Genomic DNA, 6,098 nt, shown 5'->3' with positions numbered 1-6,098 from the left:
GAGTGTAAAACTAATGTACTTTCAAAATAACTATCCTTCAAAACGAGATGTTGAATTAATGGATTGGCGAGTAGCGCTCCCGACCGGTGTACGATATGCTAATATCTCTCATGGTACAAAGCCAGTGTCATCTATAAAGGATTGCAGACATACACATTTAAATCTAATATTCAAATTTGGCTTTGTTTTACACATAATCAGCCGATACCCGCCCGGCATCCATTTGTTTCTATTAGTTATCACCGCCAGGGGGCGTTGTGCGCTCCCACACCGGCTGCACGGGACAATGCTTTCTGCTTATTAAGCCCGCGGGCTGTTTGCTGGAGATGTCTGAGAGACAGATTAGACCAGTTTTGCCTATATTTAATATTGGCACGTGACGCGATCGTCATTATTTATTTATTGGATATCAGCAATTATGACAAACAATATAACTGAGGTGAACAGCTATGGCCATGTTTATCGTACACCAGTGTCACTGTTAGGCCAGTGTATCTCGTTGTTCCGTACATGGCCGTTCGAGGCCCACGGCCTCACATCTATCGGTACGTATAAGTAGGATCAGCGCCCTGTGATTAAGACATCCCCCGGGTGGACACGATGTAGGACCAAGCCAATGGCAGTTCCATGTTTCATCGAGACTAATGCGATACAGATCCTGGAGGGCTGCTTTTAGTGGTTGTCTGGGCACTGGGCGCCACATACCACGTCTCGACTCACAAACGTCACAGAAGTACAGATCGAAATAACTTTGACAAACAATCGACCGAGATTAAAGGAATTCAATGACGTAATGGAATGGACAGATCTCATTGGTCAATTAGAAAACAACGGCACACGGAGGCTTTCCAACTAAACCGAAAATATAAGAGAATGATATACTACACTTTGCAGGCAGGCAAACATAGTTCACGATCCTGATACAAAAGTACATATATTATACGACCCCTTCTTGTTAAACTCGCTTCAGGTGCAGAGCTACAGTGTACTATGTAGTTGCCTAGTGAACAACATACAATCCTCAAACCCCACCTAATCAAAGTTAGGTCCTTAAACCCCTTTGCTCCCGACTTTGGCGTTTCCCGCCAATATAGCCATTTATGACAAATACCTAAAAAGCTTTTGCGTTACAACTTTCGTTGTGTCCCTATGAACAGACTTCAAAATGAAAGAATTTATAGCACAATATTCCATCTATATCTCTTAATGCAGCATCATGTCATGACTTTACATCATTACATAATAAGTCTTCCCTATATTTTGCCAATAAACCACATAATGTCTTGTTTAGATAAAAACGTGAGAAAAGCTTTTTTAAAATAACCGATCATAAAGTGATCACACTGCTGCTAGCTGATTAACTTAATTAACATGCACACATGCCGCCGATAGAATGATGCGCAGCGTAACGTTACTGTATAGGGCACTGTGCCGAGGCTGGAACAGGTGGGCTTCGTCGACGGACGGACGACTGGTGTACACGAGCATCACAAAAACTCCAAATGTCCACGACAAATGATGTGACGCTGTCAGGGAGCTTTGTTCGCGGGGCGTGAGGGACGATCAGTGCGTGACAGCACACATTTGTATTTATGCCGGCAAAGGTGTGTAGAAACATCATTCCCTTTGTCTCACCTGGATATTAACGCTGACATGACATCAGTTTAGACAAGTACGAACATTAACTATGTGTATTGAAATGTACACTCGCCTCACTTTGTACACCTGAAATTGCCTTCTTTTGAGGCAGATAATAAAAGTGACATAGGAGCTATAACTCTCGTGCTGCGTCTGCTGACCAAAGTGGTCAGTCCAGCCAGACGGCCATACTGATGGTTTCTGACGGTCAGAAGTGGCTTTGATGTGACGGCTAAAGTTATTCGGTCATAGGTCATATATCAGTAAAATCGCAAACATGTCCTCTTTTTCGATATATACCTTGGAACACTATTTCACACAGTGGCGTACGGTAAACAAAGTCCTCCTTCCCGAGAAGACAACATGTACAATGTACGTCATATAGACAAAGCATTGCGGTTATTAGCAAACTATTAGTTTAGTTTAAACATATATTTATTGCCAAAATTAGACAAGGGATTAGGCACAAGTTGTAACAACTTATCAACGCCTTCTCCCAATATACATTTGAAATGACATTACAATAATGACAATAAATATTTACAATTGTTATTACAATTTGAACTCAAAATCTCTTGCTGGATTTAATAAAGTTTTGCACAGATCTGAAAATGTTTGAGTTAAGGACCACGGATAATTGTGAATTGCCAAACAAAAGAATTTCTAAATTTAATGCAACATTCAAATTAATCAAATTTTGAACCAAAGTACGTCTTTCGTTTGTAAAAAGTTGACATTCCACAAAACAGTGAAAGACATTCTCACAAGGATGACCACAATTACAAGATGCACTCTCAACAAGGTTAACTCTAAAAATGTCATAATTAAGGGAACTGCACTGGTGTCGGAGCTTAGTATGCAAGATATTAAGTTTACGATTTCCAATATCAAAGTAAATAGGTGGACTTGACTGAATATTTGATGTTAAACAGGATTTGAATGAATTAATAGAGGGTAGGGATCGAACCGAATTGTCTATTCCAATAGTGAAGAGTAGAAGGTAGAAAAGAAGAATTAGTAAGAGATAACCTGAAAGGAGGAATACGTAAAGCGTAACGATTATTTTCTCCAGATAAAGGCGGCAAAAGATGATTGAAGTAATCAGGGGTTAACTTGTTATGCATCTTATACAATAGTTGAAGTTTCCTCCGTTTTCTGCGATTAGATCAAGTTTTAAGACTAGTTTCGTAATATAAAGTATTAATAGGAGTATATGAAGGAAGTCCTAATATAATGCGAGCAGCTTCACGTTGGTCTTTTTCTAACTTTTCAGATTCAAAAACAGTGCAACCGTCCCACAACTCACAAGCATATTCTAAAACAGGTAAAATAAACGTCTTGTAAATTATTAAAAGAGCATCCCTACTTCATGTCTCCATTGTACATGTAGTATCTCTCTCTCGCGCGGTATGACATCTTGATATTTACTTGTAATCCTACATTGACGGTGATATTTACTTGTAATCCTACATTGACGGTGATATTAACGTTTATCTGGGAAATGTTTAGAAAGTCGAATTTTAACCGTTCGTTCTGAAGCATATCATAGTACTCTATATCAATTTATGAACTCATATAAACTTCGATAAGATGTTCTAAATGCCAGAAAAGGAGCATTTGTTCCTGTACGGAAGCTACTCAGTGAATTCCCGTGTGATTTAATCTATTGAGAGCCCCGCTTCAACATGTTGATTTATTCAAAATCGTTGATTATATTGTCCACACCATGCCGCAAACTTTCACAATGCGAATTAATAATAAAAAATCACCACTGTATAAAGTACGGATCTAATCACTACATGTTGTCATCTCAGTCACTAGCTGGCCCGTGTACAAGGTCGCCGACTCTAAACGCTGACAGCCTTGGTGAGGATATCATGTTCATCTTGATTGGCTATGGTTGGTAATCCGTCTGAAATAGACTAATAAAATTGATTATTTATCTATCAAATGTAAAATAGAAAATGACGGTTTTTGCAAACATCGCTACAATATTGATTTGCTGACTAAAAACGACGAAAATCATATACTCTACGGACATTTACGTAGACATGAGACCAAGGTAAATTACATGTATCTGTGGTCATTATGGTTGTTTTAATCTCGCTCCTGTTATAATTGTTGAGAAAAAAAGAGGTCTTTGTTGACAAGTCGTGGTGAAATATGGCGGGTGTTGATTTGGTGTTTGTTAAAAAAAAGAGAATATTCAATTTAATAGTATTACCAACGCATTGGCACTATTAAAACAAAATCTATAAAAAAAACCCACATCATGTTGCACTTTTGTTTTCTGAATAAAAGTTGTTTGAAATTAGATTTTTGGATAGAAAATAAAAAAGAAGCAAAATCAGAAATTCCAGAGGTCATCTACTGCGGATAATACTCCATATCAATCTTTCTATCATTTAATGACAAACGCATTGTAGCAAAATGAAATCTCAAAAATATTTCCAAGTGAAGTACATGTAACTTTTAGCCGGGGAATGTTATTTATGTTGCGTTATTCTCTATTTAAGAGAAAGAACACCCCAAATAAAAAAACTCTCTGAAATAGAACTTGCTTTGTAACTTTGTAATGCTGTTATTTACCTTAAATGACGCGCTACCAACACAATAAAAAGTGGAGTTTCCTGTGACCTAGGGTAGTTTAGTTCACGGGGAAATGGCGGAGTAATGAGAAGAAGGTGGTCACTATATGGTAGAAGACTAAATGACACCCGCGCTCCAACATCAGGGCCAACAAGAGTGATTAATATGAGTTGGTACAACTTGTTTCATAATGGTTGTAAATACAATAATGTTTATATGTTAAAGAGCAAAACTGTACATGGAGAGATATTGTTTCACATACTCGTATAGCCTATCTCCTTGCGATAAATTAATTTGTTACGATTTTTAAATAATTCTTAAATGCGTCGTGCTGACTATCTTGTTCCGAGTATGATAATATTATCCAAGTACAAAGGACAAAGAGCCTATACTGTATGTTAGAATTTAAAATAAACCCATAATCAGCAAAACATTTCTTGTTGTTTAAAGTAAAAATAATTCCAACACGTGCGGTATTACATATAATTAGTTTGCATTGATATTAAAATGTAATGCTACAGTGTATGTATATACAATATTCTTTCGTGTACTTCAATAACCTCATTTCTGTTTACACAATGAATAATGAGTTGTTAATGGGGAGAAATACTCAAACACAGTATAAAGGGGAAGCCGTCCATTGGTAATGATCAGTGTTTGTTTAATCATCTTGTGTGAGTGACATTAGTTTGATCACCATAAACATAATCAAGGACGGAACGGAAGATTTGTTTTTTTTGTGCTTTGCCAAAACAGACGGTTTATCAGTCACAATTTAGTGACGAGGTACACAAAGATACCGTCTGTTTTGGTTAAATAGTAAAGGACCAAAGAGGTTCAAGGCAAAAAGTACTGCCAAAAACATATTTACCTATTTCAATCTTAAGTGGCGAAATGCTGCTGCAGACGGTCTTGACAATATGACTGGTTTTTGTTTTAATCAAAGAAAACAAGTTTATATCAAGAAAAATATCTTAAAATGATTTGACCAAACAACGACAGCGAACAACGGTTAAGTTTTCGACTTTTTGGGGAAGGCTCTGAATTCAATGAATGAACACTGGCATAACAACTTGAGACTGCACTCCTAACCCAGCGTAGAGGGGGAACTTTGTCCCTATTACCTATGAAATTAGCTTCGTCGTTCCCAATGAAATGACACGAAAAAATGAACGCAATGTATCTGCCTTTCCGACAATCTACGGCTCTACCTTTCCGACATTCTACGGCTCTACCTTTCCGACAATCTACGGCTCTACCTTTCCGACAATCTACGGCTCTGCCTTTCCGACAATCTACGGCTCTGCCTTTCCAGGTAAGATTCATCTCGCAGAACTCATTTCTGATAAGTTAACGCCGCTGAAGAAGTACAAGTCAATTTGTTTTCTTAACAAACAGTTGAATTTCGACTTCAAACCATGCCTTATTTTGTTGGAACCACCCTCCAGCTGCTAAATAATTGATTTTATTTCTTTAAGATAGACTCTTTAGTGTTCGGGTTTCATTTTTAAAGTACAACCAGCATCCCAGAAGGTCAGCGCTTGTAGTCCACGCTTTGTTTTCATCCTACTTTAAACATATTTTATTGCCAATAAAATTGAACAAGGGATTGGACACAACTTATTACAACTTATCACATAGATATGATCCATGCATGTGTCCCTATCATTCTTTTACTCAAACCATCAATTATTATTATTATTATTATTATTTCCTTTATTTCCTCCAAAAACGAAGAGTTACAGAAATAACGAACAAAACACTATTGAAAAGAGAAGAAAATGCATTCACAATCATGGTCACACCCTGACATAGTGACTCACACATGCACATGGACAGACACACACATAAGAGAATAATAATAGTACACG

The sequence above is a fragment of the Mizuhopecten yessoensis genome, unplaced genomic scaffold (genome assembly GCF_002113885.1).
Source record: "Mizuhopecten yessoensis strain PY_sf001 unplaced genomic scaffold, ASM211388v2 scaffold716343, whole genome shotgun sequence".
NCBI lineage: Eukaryota > Metazoa > Mollusca > Bivalvia > Pectinida > Pectinidae > Mizuhopecten > Mizuhopecten yessoensis.
This window is presented reverse-complemented; position numbering follows the sequence as displayed.